At 39.0% G+C, this 18,435-nt stretch overlaps 1 protein-coding gene across 2 annotated transcripts in view; it reads right to left on the reverse strand.

Annotated features, from left to right (window-relative positions):
• Window positions 1–18,435, reverse strand: part of CPLX1 (complexin 1) — a 210,610-nt gene that overhangs the window by 87,092 nt on the left and 105,083 nt on the right. The gene's annotated exons all lie outside the window — the stretch shown is intronic.

The following is an 18,435-nucleotide window of genomic DNA, read 5'->3' on the forward strand; positions in this document are numbered from 1 at the left end:
TAGTTTAATCTGACCCTGCTCAAGCAGGGAAGTTGAAAATCTCAAGAGGTCTCTTTTAGTTTCCGATATTCTGTGCTTCCATGATAAAAGAATAGGAATATCCAAACCAGCAGGCAGTATCTGTCAGGTAAGAGTTTGGTCCAAGACAATCTTGCTTTTCTGGGATGGAAAGAAGCTGCTTGAAGACTTCATTAGTTCACATTCTCTGACAGTCATGACAAATTTTGTCAGACAGTTCTGTCCTTATGTATTAGGCAGCTCATTCAGGAATCTGCCTCAGTACAAGATATTGTGATGGTATGGAGCAAAAACCGAGCTCTAAAATGCAACTATCATCTCCATATCCACTTGGTGCAGCAAGGAACTCTGCTGTCACTGCTGTGACACCTTACCGCACAAAACGAACACAGCACTTGGTCCAGATGACAGCTGTGCTCACAGCTGAAAAGGCAAGAGCAACTGAAGGACAAAGAAAGATTCATAAAGCTTTTTCCTGAGTGCTAAGGAAATTCTGGGCTGTTGTTGGTTGAATCACAAGTAACAGTTTGCTGTTTGCTGTGTGCCTGCAACAACAACAAAAGCTTCCAGGGCCTCTACTCTTTTAGTTGTTTTCCCAGTTTCAGGTGCACTTTAGGACTTAGATCAATTACCATGAAAAAGTAAAAAGCACAACAATAGCAATATTTCCTATAGTGTATTTTTCTCTCACCACAGTGAATTATGAGCAGGCTGAGTGTCTAAATATCAAAAAGGGATTTTAGTTTTCTGTATGTGTAAAATTTTCTTCGGGATGATACATGAAAAGCTGCAGATGAGAATAACTGGTATACAAGGAAGCCATTTAAAACTGGATACTTATGTTTCCTCAAATCTCTTATCCTCTTCATGATCCTACTCACTCCTGCTGAACATCAAATCTAAATAGTGTTTTCTTTCCCTTGCACTCTGGTGACTGAACTGTAAACTGACTCTTTTTCTCCAATCAAGGCATCCTATCAAATGTGGTTAGCACCATGTTAAGAAAAAGAAACTCACTGTTCTCCTCCAAAACTACTCAGATAAGGGCAATAGCTAAAAGAATGCTGCCAGTAATTTATCTGCTAGATTTCATATTCACAGCCAAAATATTAAGGAAAAAGCTGGAACTTATTTATCTGCTTCAAACGAATCAGCAGCCACATGTGTATTTTTTCCTTACAGAAATTAATTTTTCACCAGATATTGTGGCCTGAAGAACAATGTGTCACTAATGGGATTTTCTTTGGAGGAGAATACCAAATGGAAAGGCACAGCCAACACTGTTTACCTGAGATCCTCCAACAGTTTCATAAAGACAATTGTGGACTACAGACTATGGCTGTTTTATAGACAAAAAACATCAATGTTTACACCACAGAAACATGCTAACATCTTGAACTAAGTTTTGCTGTGCAACGTCTTCATGGAAGACAAGGAAATATTTGTGTTTTCACTAGCAGGTTGACTACCATCCTGGTAAACCCTTTCTAATATACATTGGCTACAGGTATGGGCAAAATTGTTGCAAAGCAAAATTACTTTTGCTAGAGGAAGGCAAGAGAAGCAAGCCAGTTCTATAACCTGCACAAAATACAAGGCTCCTGGAAAAAGAAAAAATAAAACAAAACAAAGAAACAAACAAACCCCTGCCCAAAACAAAAGCAACAACAAAAAAAATTAAAAATGAAACACAGCAAGAAAAGCACTTGTGCATTATACTTGTACAGAATTTTCAATTTAATGTCAGAAGAATTTTTATTTATATCTCAGGCAAAAAAGAGCCAAGATTTGACATTTTCCAAGGCTGATCTTTATTCTGACAATTTTACAAATACCTTGTGCTAAAATTGTTATACTGAGTTCGATAATAGAGGAAGTCTAAATTCCCAGCCCATGAAAGTGTTCATTGGCTTAAGTAATGATTTAATCAACTATAAAGTCACTTGGAAGTTCTTAGGTCTCATGGCCACCAACATGATACTTGTACATAGTAATGTGTCTGGTTTTACCAAATGACAGAGGGAGTTATGGAAAAAATTATGCTGGAAAAGGTGGGTAGCTTTTTTACACCATCCCATTTTGCTAAGAGCTGAAGTTCAGATATTTCTAAGCATGTATCTTTAGATTTGTTAATTTAAACTTATTTCAAACAAGTGGCTCTCACAAAACCAGTAAAGAGGAAAGATGCAACTGCCCAATTTCTGCTCTTCTATAAAGACTTTCCCACTTCATCCTCAATCATTTCATTTACCCTGTTTCCAGCATTAGAGCATTTTTCTCCATTTTTAAAATTAATTCTATTTTTTCAGATTAGCTTAAAAACTAAGTAAACACAACAATAATAATAACAATAGCAATAATTCTTTGAAATTACCAAGAGGGAGCTGTCTCTTTCATCTGAAAGCAAAAAAAGATAGAGACAGCTAATCTGTTTTCTTTGTTGCTTTTCTTTAAGAACCTTCTTCCTAATCAAATATGTGGGGCAGTGACCTGGGTTCCTATCTAAAGCTGCACTCATCAACTTGTATAAAATCATCATACCTGAGTAAATTGGGGAAAGAACAAACAAGTGAGCCATCATCTAATTATTCCAAATACATTGTTATTTTGCTGCAAATTTAGCAGTATCATTCCATCTTCTTTAATATCTGAGCTGCTGTTGCTCATTCTTCACATTGCCAGCAGATCATAGGCAGATGACTGGCAAGTAATGGAACTTTCAAAACTCATCCTGCTTCTTCTTTCTTACATCAGAAAAATAACTATTTATTTAGGTGAGAGAGCATTTTCTATGACTCCTTAACTGATCTAGTGAATATTTAGAGACAGCTTTGCAGAAGTAGAAAGGTTTGTGGTAAGTAAACAAATAAATTCCATTAATTTATGAAGGCTAAGCAAGTGTTGTATAGTAAGTGTATAGTAAGAAAACTGTACAGAGGCTGTGCTCTTGATTGATCAGATTCAATTACTGCTCAGGATCAGAGCTAGTGCTTTCCCATTTCCTATAAGTGCTTTTCAAGAGTGTTTGTGAGTCACCTTCAACAGCACAGCAGCGCACCCTGTGTCTTTCACAAGTCCTCTTAGAGTACCAAGAGACAATGTGGATTTTGCCACTGAGAATGAGATTTCCCATTTTCATTATGCAACTGTCTTCAATAACAACTTCTTGAACATTTGAAATGTGCCCTGGGAATCATGCATCTCAGAAGAATTCCTTTAGGTGTGGGGTCATAACAGATCTTACTGCATTTCCCCATTCCAATTTAAATTCCAGCAAATCAGCTGAAAGATCAAGTGAAGGGATGAAGAGCAAAATACAAAGCCCTCAGGCACTATGGATCTTCAGGCAACATCCAGCAGGCTGGTGGAACACCTGCATGTAGTGCTGCAGACACTGGAAGGTTCCAAAGGTTCAAGGATAGGCTGGGCAAGCTCTTGGCAGATAATTCCAGTGAGAATTATTAAATACAAAAAACCTACCTATATTCAGAAAGCCACTAGACTAAAAGTAGAGAATGAGAGGGATGGGAAGATATTAGGGGAAGTTATTATTTTGCCTTGTACTTCTATTTTCATAAAAAGCATTCCTTTGGTCAGCACTGGAGACAGGATGCTGAAATACAATACACCATTGGTTTGATACAGTGTAGACCTGCCCTCCTACACACCTTTCTGGAGTATTGGATCTCAGAACAGTAAAAAGGCCCTACAGCAAGCAGATGATGTGAGACTCTGCTGAAACAAACAGTGTCAGCTGCCCACACCACACATAGGAACATAAAGGTTTGTGTTTCTCTGCTCAGCCTTTTCAGAACTTTAAAAAACCTACACATTAACCTCAGTGGTACAGGATGTAGGCAGAAATCTGCCTACCTCTTTGCAGAAAAGGACAGCCAAAGCTAGCATCTAAATGACAGTAGGCAACAGCTTTTTGGTAAGATTTTCTAAATATTATGTATCCTAATTACACAAAAGGACAGCCAGTGAGTAGCAAATTCCCCAGTAAAGCCTGCCTAGCACAAGACATTTTAATTCTACCTTTGAAGTGAGTGATTTACAGGAAATGAGCTAGAGATTCAGTGCTGACTGCAATCAAGACCCTTATCTTTACAATGAGCATGATTTATTGCAATTTTATGCTAATAGCTCTCACCCATCATTATCACAAGAGAGAATATATGTCAAAATTCTTTATTCACCCTAAATCACACATCAGCCAGGCTTCCCATTCAAAGTATCTGATTGGGACCTACAGAAGTGCAGCACACAATGAGTTTCACAGCCTTTTAAGCTCTCCTCTTACTTTGGGCAGCTTATAAAATGGCAGAACATTGTTTTGAATGACAAGTACAGTTCAATACAAACTGCAGATTTGGGGGTGGACATCCAGTTTTAGAAAATTGATTAATATCAAATTTTTGTCCTCTTCAAACATGATATACAATTAATTTTTTACATAAACACTTGCACTCAAATAAAGAATCCTTATGACTATCAGGTATGTACAGAGATAACATGCGAGGATTTGAAAGCCACAGCTACTGCAGGCTGAACTGCATTCTGGGGTAGATCCCCACTACATTCACATAGTTGCTGCCTTCCCAACACATCCACTGTTGGAGACAACACTGGGCTAGACAGTCCTTGTATTTGATATGACATGTTCCTGCCTTCTAAGATGCCTTTGAACTGACTATAGCGAAACAGATTGCACATAGTTCTTCTGATATGCCCACTGTTCAAAAGGAAAGGTTAAACTTGCAGCATGAGGGAATACAACAGGAATTAAATCTTGAGGGAATTTTAGAGATCATAGGTGCAAAGCAGCTCCTAGGAGCTAGGGCACAGAAACAGAATTTTCTGTATTAAGATTTGTCTGCCCAGTGCTTATTCTTACTGGATTTTAAGTGAAGAATTTCAGCCTACATGATTGGAACTGTGTTGTTTTCAATGAGCCAGCCCAATCCCGCTGCTTACTGAGCAGCACTGAGTGCCACAAGGTGATATCTTTCTTGCTCAGCACTTTTTCACTTCCTATCAGGATCCCCTCTGTGTTCATCCTGCATCTATTTATAACAAATGCTTTCCTATAGGCCTGCTATGCCAAATACCAAAAATTGCTCCCACTCACTGCAAGGCAGAAATTCTATTCCTGTGTAATTTATTCTGTCTTTACATTTCTAACCTAGAATACAGTGCAGATTCAAACTATTTGCAACCCTTCATTATTTTCAGATATGTGCATGCTGCAGCACTCTTCTCCTACACAGATTAGTTAGTTGGCATCACCAATAAGTAAGTGCATGTAATGGGGACAAAGAAGCTGCTGCTTTTGAGAGATATACATAAAATCTGAGTTCTTACATTTTGTGAACTGCCTGCATGTTTGTGAAGTCATATCAATGGAGAATATGCCCTGGTGATTAGAGACCTGCAATCTATTTTGGTATATGTCAGGAGAAGTGCAGGATGGATAACCTACATGCACAGTGAAAGTCAAAATTGTAGCTCCTCCTCAGGAAAAAAAACAGTTTTCAGGCATGTGCCCTTACTGCATAAAACTTGGGACTGGTTCAGGCTGTAATAATCAGTGCTTGATCAAGTATATATTCTTCCTGGGCTAGCCTTCCTGATCATTTGTTATCAGTAAAAATATTGGTATCTTTTTTCAATACCTGCCACTTTATTATTTTTAATCCTTTCCAACTAGATTGTGGATGCTGCCTGCTGACACCTGTATTTTCTTCTTCAGTACTCTAAGTTTCCACATGAGAGTTGGGCCTTCTCTCAAATTCATAGCTGGGAGCTATGCCCTATGCTCACCTGTGTGTCTGCACTAAAATCATACCAAAATGAATGGCTGACCAAGATGAGTTTCTCTGTGGGAGCTTCTCTGTATGACATCTCCCTCACAGAGGACACCTGGTTGACCCCAAACTCCATTATGTGGATCACCTGTGCAGAGACCCTTTTCCATGACTGCTTAGCCACACTCCTCAGACTGGTTTGCTCAGTGCTGTATAGGTAAGACCTCTCACACAGTATGAACATGAGTATAAAGGTAACAGTGATCATATGCACGTACTTCCTTTTGGTAATCTTGTAATAACAACAGGATGACAAGAGAAGTTGTGGGTGTTCCATCATTAGAAGTGTTCAAAGTCAGGTTGGAAGGGTCTTGAAGCAATCTGATCTAGTAGAGGGCAAAGACACTGAAAATAGATGATCTTTGAAGTACCCTTCAAATCCAAAACAGGCTGATTCTAAGGACTGACGAAGGATTCCCAATACGTGATTCAAGGCCCCCTGACCTAAATCAGATTGAAGCTATCTTCCTCAGAACATCAAGGCACAATAAAAGAGGAAGCATCACAAAATAGGATAGGAAAACAGCTACTAGAATGAGTGTCCCCATCCCAAGGTTATCTTAGGTACCCACCCCCAAGGTACAACCCCCACTCACTGGGTATGATGTATGACTAAAGTCACTCAGCTCCACCTAAACATAAAGTAGTATAAAAATTTGTTAAAAATACAGAAATGTTGAGGGGTAGACTCCGTCATAACTTCTGGGATCTGTTGATATGCTGGACCTGTCTTCTCTCCCCCACAGGACCACCTATCGGGTGAGAAAAATACTCTGTGCCTGCTGAATTATTATCTCGAAGGGGAAGTTAGAGCTTGTTAGTGTGTTGCTTTGAATTAGTATATTACTTTGAACATACTTTCACAGTCATATATCACCTGTTACAATTTTATTAATAAAGAGAGTTACTCTAGTCAGGATGGCAAATTCACCCACCACTTCATATCTCATTGATTGGGATTTACCTTTGAGCTTCAATTCACTCTCCTGTGAAAAACAGTAAATATCTGTTTCCACCCTCTGGAAAATACCTTACTGTCTGGCAGTTCTAAAGAAGCAGGTCCATTATTAATACCAAAAAGTGTTCCAGTACACACAGAAGGGATTAGGAGGGTACCACCTCTGTGGCTGACAACAGTGTAAGAAATCTATCTGCTTTCTAAACAAATGGTTAATTTTGTGGCTGCTTATCAAATGAGCAGATTACCTCCTCAGCCCCAGGAGTATGGACAGCCTTCAGACATTGTAATTACAGGGTATCATAAGCTCCCCCAAAATGCAAATGAAAACATAAGTGTCTCTGTGAGCTAATGAGCCCTAAGCCTCAATTCCAGCTAGCAGCTGCTTATCACAATTTAAAATCTGCTATGCAAAAAAACCCAGAATCACAGCTGCATCTGAAACAATACTGGATGACAGAAACACAGAGAACTGATGCAAAGAAAGATGGGACATGACCTAGAAGCACGGCTGGAAAAGTATGTGACTTCACACTCTTCAAATGGGCCAAACACCAAATGTTTAAAATGGTGAACAAAGTTTTCTGCTGCCAAGAATAAATGCCAGTGGCTGCATGAAACAAGGCCTAAGAACTCTCTTATAAAGAGAGTTAGCAACTGATGACTGTAGCCTGGATCTCCTTAGAAGTCTCAAAATGTCATAGCCCTCACTGATGTTCTGGACAGCTGTCAATATCTCTGCACACATTTTCAGTTTTCTGTAATGCAGAGATCGCAGTCTAGGCCAAGACAACAAAGAAGGAGCAAGTATAAAGGCTTGACAACTTTTAGTTTCCTCACAATGTACGGAAAACAACAGAGCCCCAACCTAGTAAAGGAGTAACACATACTCTTAATTTTATCTCACGCTTTTTACTTTACTGACCAGTATTTATAGCTTTTAAAGATTAAAGACACAAATCATTAGCTGGGATCAAAGCAACCCCATTGATCTACATCTTCTTATGCTAAACATCCCAATTTTTCAGCTGCAGACAAAGTCATGTTTTAACATTGGATGAAGCCTTATACTGTTAAGGCAAGAACTAATGCAACTGTTTAAAAGCTCATGACTTTTTTCACCCCTTTTAAGTTTGTGGCAAGGTGAACAAATAGTGACTTAGAGAGATGGGGGAGATGGAGAATATGTTTTTAAGCACTATTTTTATGCACTTTTTTTAAACACAATTTTTGCTTAGATATTAAAACAAAGTCCCAGTTTCAAACATAATAAAAAAGAGAGAAAACCAGAACAGATAAACATTTGAATGCTCTTGAGGTAAACTTTTTTGTTGAGTGTTATGCCTCAATTGCAAATGGGACAATCTGATTAATCCTTGAGTCACTTCCATTCTGTTTCTTCCTTTCGCAAACACCACCAAGAAATATCCAGTTATAAAATTTAAAAACAACAGACCAGGTTATCTTGGTTTGTGAACTCAGTACACTGTTTTCCAGTGCAGAAAGAACTCTTCTCACCACCATGCAGGCAACCTACACAAAAGGCCACTACACTGGCCACAATCACTGGGAAATCACACCTCCTCCTAATAGCTGGCATAAAAAAAAATGATCAAATGTCAGTGCTGCTAGAAGAAATCTCAAACGTGGTCCTAAATTAGCACACCTGAAGACCACCATCAGTTTAGATTTTTTTCCTTACAGAATGGAGGACAGAATTAAGAAGCACTGTCTGCCTCTTCAGGCAGGAAACTTGAAGTGTTTTTTGACTGGTAGGTATGTCCAAAATTCATGTGTCACTTGTAAGTTTATGCAAGTTACTCCTGTTCAAGAGAACTGCAGCTGTCATGGATAGTCAGAAAGAATGACAGCGGATTTTATTCACAGCAGCTTCAGCTCAAGGGACCTACTCCCAGCATATGCCACTCTACTGTTTTTTTCAGCTTCTGTACATCCTCCTTCTCTTCTTGTGAACATGGCAATCTCAACTATTTTCCCCCATATCCTCACCTCTCATCTTAACTATATTGGCCCTTTTTTTAAGACCAGCCTCCTATTGATTCTGACAAAGGACCCACAGCACATAACAATGGCTCATGCTAGTTATGTCTTCCTTTCAATCAGAATACAAAGAACATCCCTGAAGTACATACCACCATGCAAACTGCCTCTTGCATACTGAATTAAGGGTCAGATGCTTCCTGCTCTGATATGAACAGAGTACTCCTTTGAGAGGACCCCCGTATTCATACAATATATTTCGTTTGTTCCAAAAAAGACCAATCTCCATCAAACCACAAAGCAGATTGAAGAGTACATGGAGAGAGGTAATAGCACACTGCTAATAAGTAATAACCTGTTCTTTGCACTTATAAAGAATCCAATACTTTAGAAGACATAACACCAATAACAACTTGGTTATTGGTGTTATGTCTTCTTTCAATCACAAAACTCATAGATGCTTTGCCAGCATTCCTATCTAAAATCTAGAAGATTAGGGACATGTCTCAGTTCAAGGATACTGACAGCTCTGAGGCATATAATAAGACCTGTCAGACACCATATTCTATTGTCAGGATATGCCCTCACACTAAACCTTCCTTAGCTCCACAGTACTTCTCCTAATTCCACTGCCCTACCAAACTTTCACAGGAGCGAGCAAAGAAATAAAAAGAGTAACACCATTGCAATGAACCAATAAAGTTGACTGCTGTGTAGCAGATTTGAAAGCAGCTACAGACCTTCTTCTTTTTGCAAACATTCCACACCAAGGTAAATTGAGTCTGTAGTTGTGACCTTCTGCCAGGAGGACAATCCTGATAGAAGCAGAATCTCAGTTATTGTGGGTATCCAACAGGTATGGTAAAGAAACACTGCTGATGTTCTCTCCTATCATCTTAAGGGAAGTCATTGCCTCTCACATGTTCCTTAAAAGGTCAGTAAGTATTGTTTCTTTGAGGGAACTCCAAAATTTTCCAGTTAACAGTACTAGCTGTAGCCATCAGTATGTTTGTAGAAGCTACCACAAAAAGGCTTTTGGAAAACACTTATTTTGCTTTGTCAAGTATGGAAGCTAATGCACAATTGATTTGCTGTCAGGTTGGAGTAATGTGCTGCTGGTAGAATATTCTGCAAGGTCTAGCCTTCATTTTAATTAATGGTTTGAATGACAACATGGACACTTATTCCATTGTAAAGTGCAAACAAGGTGATGTAAGAAAGCAACAGATGCAAGGCTTGTTAGGAGACAGAATACTTTGCATTACTAGGGAAAAAAAAAACAGAGCAGCTTTCAAGCACAATGGCTCCTTTTCACAGTTCTGTATCTGGATGAAGGCAAGCAAAAAGGGGCTGCCACAGCGATCAAAATTAGCATTATAAGTCTCCTCAAATAATGGAATGAAACAGACAAAGTACAAAACCAACAGAATCTACTAAAAGAGGAATATTCAAGAGCACAAGTGCATGAACACTTCCTGCAAGGAACTCACTGGCAGTTTCATTGAAAAGGTGAGGGCAGATATCTAAATTATTGTCACAGCTAAGGCATGGAATATATGAGATTACATTTTGCCCTTCCCCTACTATTACAAGATAATGAGGAAGATCAATGCAGTGTGCCAAGAAATAGCTATACTGGAGTTTAAAGAGAAGAGCTACTAAATAGAGCTCTTCCTCATCCTGACATAGTGTGAGTATATCAGGCAGAAAATCCTCCCACTCTTCTGAGCCATTGTGTTCTGCTGGAAATGTTTAAATGACCTTATAACCTTTACCCTGCTCTTTTTATTAGTGGCCAGAATATATGCCAATGCTATATTTTATCCTTCTCTAGCAAAGAACTACCACCTTTTAATCACTTCATTATCACCTTTTGGGCCAGAGAAGGAATGCATGCTTACTTATAGGAAGAAGCTGTAAATGTTCCTCAGAGATCTGCTTGGGGAAGACACATTTTTTTTACATTTTAAATAAAGAAATACTAGTCTCTAGTGAAAATGATACATGTTACTTTCTGATAGCAAACTGGTCTATCCATTTGAGTTCTGTAATGAGCTTGGTCAAGATCTTCAGCTGGAATATTACAGAAACAAGCTAATCAAACTGAAGTTGAGATAACAAATAGCTTTTCATGACAAATACATCCTTTCACCAAAATGAGTCCAAGTCCCTGCATCCTTTGATATTGTGTGGCTAACTGGTGTGAAGTACAGCCATGTATCTGTCCTTATGCTTAGCAGCATAGATAACACAGCAGTGGAACCATTTTTTTTTCAGATAGACCATGACAGCTAAGCCCAGCCTACTTCAGTTCATGACACTGAGCTGGAACACTAAAGGCCTTGACCCAAAAAGCAGTGGCAGCACCACTGCCCAGTCCAGCTGGTTTCCTCTCACACATTTGTTGCTATAGGCACAAACTCAGAAGAAACTAATGTTGGGTTCATGCACACATTCTGCCCTCTGGTATAAATCAGATTGGGCTTCTCATAACCTAGAGGCCTGTTGACAATACACTGGCAGCCTTGAAAAAATGTCTAACAATTGACTGCCACCCAAGACCAAAGGTCAACAACAGGTCAGGAATGAGAGTTAAAGAAGTAGCTCTGCTTCTGATAGTGGGCTGAGGTGATGACGGCAGAAAGAAGAAAGCTTTTGGCTCACACCTTCTATTCCTCAATTTCCTTCAGAGGCCCAGAATATTCTGGAAAACAGACAGGACTTCCCATATCACCTGTGAAAAGTTATCCTATGGGCCAGAAAATAAGAGAAAAATCTGTAGACAGACAATCTGTCTCATTTATCATGCTGGCACATGCTCATGTCCAGAGTCAGCTAAAGTCAGCCAGGTTTCTCAGTAGCTGATTACATGCATTTTGGTCTCTATCCTTAAGCAACAAGGCTGCAAGATCAGGCCAGCTTCTCCAAGGACCTGACAAACTGTGACAGTACTCTTCTCTCATCTCACTATCCCAGGTGCTCTGCTTGTTTTGTTTTTGAGGGCATAGAAACGGATTTAAATGAGAAGAAAAAAATCCCAATAAATCCTGTTCTGCCCAAAACAACTAATTTCTTCTTTTTTAGAGGGTAGTTACTGCCAGTTTTAATAGACGTCTTAATGAAGACTGATTCATGAGCTGACTCCCTTATAAGGGCTTTGTAGTTAAAGAGACTGGGAATAGGAACCTTGTTAAAATAAAGCTCTACTGAGCATTTTGCACTTCAAGACAGTTACCTCTTATGACTTTCTCTATTTTGTTCTCTAATTAAAAGGTCAGCAAACAAGAACAGGGAGCATTTTACAGAACATAGGGAAGCTTAGGTCTCTCCATTTGAGCCCTGAACTGAATTTAACTACTCAGAGACTGCCAGTGATATAACCACAGCACATTAACCCCTACACATATGCTCCACTGGCAGTTGCAACAGCTCTTTCAGCAGCACCATGTGAATATTAGCCCTGTAATCCAGACTGGTGAAGTGTGCAAATTCATGGCTATCATTTCTCTGTCTTTGTCCCCACTGCTGGGCTCAGCAAACAGCTGGCTAAATTGTGGCGAGCATCAGAATCTGGACACATGTTTGCAGGAAAAATGTTGCAGCAGTCCAAAAAAGGGTAACAGCTTTATTGGTGGGTAAGTGGAGAGCTGAGCCCTCGAACAAGAATTATTGTTTCACTTCCCTCCTTCCATCATTGTGATGGTCCTGACAGATCACTGGTAAGAATAATCCAGAATTTCTATGAAGCATAGATAGAAGCTCTAGCTGTAACAAATAGCATTAGCAAAATGTCAGTAGATTCATGCTGTTACCACTCACCAGCTGCACCATTAAAGGGTGTCTGCTCCTAAGGAGTACATGAGAAAGGGATGCCCAACATTGCCATGGAGGTAGACAAGGGTGATTTACAGCACTGTGCAAGGCAATAACATGGACATGAATCACCTGGTGCCTTCAGAGAGAAGCTAGATTGGAGTTTGTGTGGTGAGGAAAACAGGAAAGAAAGCATTATCAGGTCTAAGGCCTGCCCATCTTTCTTATATTCTTGATCCTCAGCATGACTAAACAAACAAATAACCTCTGTGCCTTCTCAGGACACTACAGCAGTCCTGAAGTAGCTGAGACAAGTGATGCCAATTAGATTCTCCTGTTAGGCACCACATTTTAGATGAGGATAGTCTGATCCTAGTGGATACATCTCAAGAGACAGTTCCTAAGCTCTTCTGTTAAGTGGTTGTAGTGCTATCTTAGCACAAAAGTAAATCAAAGAGATAACATTTTGACGAGAGGGTTCTTGGCATGAGGGAAAAAAGGAGACTGAAAGACAAGCCAAGGTCCATGTCTGTGCCTGTCAGCTATTGAGAGGAAAGAAAACTATTACAGTCACTATAAAAGCACAGGTAAGAAGAGGCACAGAAAAGAATATGAAATCATGTGTGTGTCTCAGATACTTTCAAATTTCAACTGGCACTCAGACCATTTGAAAGTGTGGCCTTCCCCATGATGTCAGCAATCTTTAAGCCCAGGCCTTCTAGAACCTTCAAGGTCTTCAAATTACATGACTATCTATTATATTCTCTGGTATCTCTGATTAATCCTTCTCAACATACAAAAAGGTCCGTACAAAGATGAATAGCACTTTACTCTTATAAAACATTTGAAGATGGGGCAGCGTGATCTTTCTCTTTTGCTCTAAGTGAGCTGTACTTGCAGCAGATCTGGCCCTTGTCATAACCAAGGAACTGAGTCATCAGCCTTGTACACTGTCTCCCAGAATATCTGCATACTGCTTCCTTACCAGCCCATTCCTTCCTGATAGGGAAGTTCAGCACAAATGCAAGAAGGAGGATTTCCAAAGGCCCTTGTCCATCAGTTCTTCTTTGATTACTGAGAAAGTTCTTATGGTCCGAGATATGAAAGGAAGATTTTGCCATAGATGGACACTTCCTTCCTGTTTTGCTGAAGCCAAATGGGGATCCAGGCAGGTAAGGAGAGCAGCTACCTCACACTGCAGAGAGACTTTCCAGCTCTGAGACAGTTTTCAAAAACTGAAGTGGCAACTGAGCAGCAAGATACTGCAGCTTAAATTGGGTAATGGCATTTTCAGATGAGGAAGAGGTTGGCTTCCCCTGCCCTGCCATCAAGAAATGTATTTACAGAATCAGCTTTCCCCACTGTCAGAGACAGAAGTCAGAGCATAATTCCCATTGCTTTTTTTCACCTGGTCAAATCATCATGCTTGGAATGTGCAGGTGGCAACAGTGGTGCCATAATGCAGCAACAAGCCATGCTCAGCATCCAGCCAAAAGAGACAGAAGGTACTCTCCTCCCAGCACTTGGAGTCCCTGCATAAATATAATGCTGGGTTCCAACCACAACTTCATCCTTGCTGTAGGTATCTCCCCAGAGATATTTGCCTAGAAATGTAGTAGATTCTATATGTCTTCAAGGCTTATGGGCTCTTATTCAATTCTTTCACTCTTTAAACTTCATGGGAAGAAGAATTTTACTTTCCAGGTTGTCCTGCAGTGAACAGATTTGCTTTTGGTTTCTTCCCTGGGCAGTGAGGGGAGAGATGAGGAAATTTACACAACACTAAGCCAATGTCATTTTTCATTAACTATAGTGTTTTTAGCACGGACCACATGCTACCTAGCTGTCATTAACTTAAAGGGTAAATTTATTACCAAAGATTGCAGGCTGAGAGCTCCTCCTACCTGAATGACTTATTTACCTTTCTAATGCCTCTAATGATTTATCAGAGAATTTGCACTGCATAAAAGCTATAAATAATGCACAAGTGTCAATGTGTTTCATGTATTCCCTTCAAACAAGGTATGAACCATGATGACCTTCCATTTGCTGACTTTAGACTTCTTTTGGATTTAAAGCTTATTTTAAATCTTTCATAATCTAGACTATGACCTTTTTTTTCTTGCCATTAAATGCACACCTTTTCATTGAATCACTTTTTGCATTCCATATGGCCAGCCAAGGCTATTGTGAAACATCTGTCACCCAAAAGCTACTAAACCAAATGTTTGTCACTTAATCCTAATCATAATTTACAGCTAACCAGTAAGGCAAAAAATAAATTACTTTATCAGCTCCACTCTCTTTACATCTTTATATCTTTACATCTGCTTTATTCCCAAGTGTAACATAACCAGCTATAATTGAGTTGCAGTTTAATCAACTAAGTGGGCCACCCTGTGAGGAAAAACAGAGGGGGGGGAAAAAAGAAAAAGAGAGGAAAAAAAAAAGAAGAGAGAATCTAGGTCACTGTGTTCTGAAGACAGCAAAATAGATAATTGCTTCACTCCACAGCATCCATGCTGCACTTGAGGTATGTTTGAGATCTTATGTAACTAATACTATCCCTACGTTAGCCAGACCATCCCTAATAATATACCATAAATACCTCTTCCATGCACATAATAGTGATGATCTAGAAAACAAGGAATATCTCAAGCCATGAGATTTTGAGGGGAATTTTGTGAGTTTTTAAGAGGAAAAAAATGCTTTGATTATTTTATTTGCATCTGCAAGAAATTAATAAAAATGCTTCAGCTGCTTCATGGTCTTCAGCTGCTGTAGATTGGCACGTCTCTGTCAAGAAAGACAGCTGTGATTTCTAAATTACATTATGCTGTATCAAAGCAGTGCCTGTGAGTGCCCAGGATGTTGTTGTGCAGAACTGAGTGCTGAGTTTCCCTGATCACCCAGAGATCATGCGTGTTGGGCTACATTAGTTCTACTGTCTTTTAGTTAGAACTGATTTTTTGAGCACATAAAAATGACCCAGTATAGAAGGATCTTGCACAGTACAAAGATAAATGTATACTAAAGTGATCCCTAAATAAAAAATAGACAAATAATTACATAAGAACCAATAATAAGACAGGATGCCTATAACAGAGAGAAAAAATTAATGGGTGTTATTAATTCAGGGCAGCCAGTTCACAGTAGTCATCTGGAGTAAAAACAGGATTGAAAATGACACACTCTACATTTAAACCAGGGAGAAGATTCACTATGTGAAGCAAAGTCAAAACTTTGCACTTTGACATCACTTTCCTGTGTGGAAACAGAACATTCCTATTTGTGGTAGTGGTTGAGAGGATGCATTTTAGCTACCTATTTTAAGCAACTGTTATTGGATCTGCTAGCGTAGCAGGAGCACATGCAACTGTTTTGGAGGAGAAGCGCTGAATACCAGGCAGAAGGAGTACCATCTGAAAAGTTCTAACAGATGACATTCAAAACACAAAACCAGAAGTCCCAATCAAGCACCTCAGCCATGAGGCAAGTCATTGTATCCTCAATAGGATTTTAGGCCACATGACCAAAAACGGTGTTAAACACCTTGACACGGTGTTCAGAGAGATGTGGGATCTCTGATTGGCACAATGTTCATTGACAGTGTAATAAGATGCACAATCAGAAGAAAGAGATGGCACATCCATCCTCTTCCAGAAGCCAACATCTTGCAATGGCAGTGATCTGGTGTTCTACCACTCACCTGCGTGCCCTTGCTGAAGGTTTTATTTGGGTAGGCACTCCTGAATTAGTCAGGCAGTTTGAAGGAGACTTGGTTGAAAAGTTATCAGCCATGGGGAAGGAGCCTCACAAGGCTACAAGAGACATTTGAGCCCAAGAGATTCAGTCCTGCATACAAAACATGAGTCTTTCTCTGAGTGCTGGGCCAGCACAAGGCACTCTCTGAAATTGCTGCCTAGATAAGAGTAACTTATTCTAAGTCATACTGTAATGTGAGCCTGAATCTAGAATATTGAGATGGCAGAGAGCAGGTGCACAAACTATGGAGCGTATTTGAGTCTAACAATCAGGAAAATAGTAAATATTGGTGCTGAGGAAGACAGAACATCTTATTTTCAGACAACTGTTCAAAACCAGGGAGACGTCCCAGGGAAACACCTAGTTCTTAAATTACTTTTATCGCAACTGAAGTATAAAACAAAAAAATTACCAAATACATTGAAAATAGCTGTTTCTGTGTAAATTGCAGGTAGAAGTCACCTGGACACAATGGAGCGAATTTCAAGCTATTCTTGTTATACGAAATTCAAAATTCTTACCTGGGCTGAAACACCACAGCTAGAAAGATACCCAGTATAGCCATCTGTTCTAGAAATTAATTTTAATCCACCAAGTCCTTTGAAATAAAATTACTTCCAATCTGAATCCAAAACTGATTTCAAACCATCCATGAGCATATACAATATAGCTGGCAAATCTTTCTGTCATACAAATACAAAGGGGTTGGTTAAAACGTTTTCAGAAAAGGGAAAATTTACCACAGCTCTGTAACAAACTCACCTAGAGGAGCACAATGTTGGTTCCCACTAAGCTAGGTTTGCATTCTAACATCATTAGATGTTATCACATATTGGAAAAAAATCAAAATTTAGTGTAAAAACTAAACGACTTTTTAGGGAAATTCTGTTATTATGGACAACATTACAAGTAAGACTGAAAGACATGAACTCTATATTGAGGTACTCACAACCAATAATTATTTCCTGCCTCACTGGCCCTACCTCTCTGAGCATGTACAATTATTTCAAATGCACCCAAGACTCAGTTTCCATTTCTTCCTGCTTGTTGCAGGAAGGTGGCAGAGACAGCACTTCTCTTTTCTCCCACAAGTCAAGCAACAATAATTACTGACTCAAGGATGCTCACGGCCAATTTATTCACATTATCCTTTTACCAGTCTTGTCCCTCACATTAAGTAGTTCTTCCTTCACTGCAGTGTTCACCTCTCTCATATATTTAGAGAAAGTAGTGGTGTCCCTGCTTAACCTTTTTCTTCAGCATTTTAATCTACCTCCATGTAATTATAAATTTCCTTTCATGCACTTTTTAATCTTGTCATTTTGCAGCCTGGGTGACATGGAACAGAAACTTCTGATATTTAAAGGAAAATACAGAGGAGAAAGTGGCAATTGTCAAGAGAAGTTTTTTAAGTGTACAGAATTCAAACAAACAAACAAAAATCAAAATTTTAAAATACTCATCTGTTTCTGATGAAATCAAGATTTTTTCTAAATATCCTTCCAATAACTTTTATTCCCAGATAGAACTGTGAAGAGGAGGATCAATATATATATATTGGCAAAATCTCAGAGTACTTCCTCCTTCTCTTTATTTTTTTTTTACTTACTTGTATTCTGTTTGGGATTTTTTTTTTATTTAGAGAAAAAATTAATCTGAAGGAAACTGCAAAAAGAAATATTACAAAATATATACAAAATACAAAGAACAAAACATTTCACTCAGACTCAAGGAAGAGTAGCATGCATAAACTTAGCTTCAACATAAAATAACTGCCAGAGGAAAAAAATACATTGGTGTGGACTTGATGTCTTAGTCTCATGTAGTCTTTCATGTTTGCAATATGTCTTCTTTTCTTGATTGCTGAGAAAAAAAAAAAAAAACTTAGGTGTTTAAAAGCTTTTTATTAAAAACATAAACCAACACAGCCTTAGTAAAATCTTTCCAAAGTCCTCTTGCAAATTAAGATTTTGATTAATAGATGCATTTTCAAAGAATTCAAGAGACAGACAC

The sequence above is a fragment of the Vidua macroura genome, chromosome Z (genome assembly GCF_024509145.1).
Source record: "Vidua macroura isolate BioBank_ID:100142 chromosome Z, ASM2450914v1, whole genome shotgun sequence".
Taxonomy (NCBI): domain Eukaryota; kingdom Metazoa; phylum Chordata; class Aves; order Passeriformes; family Viduidae; genus Vidua; species Vidua macroura.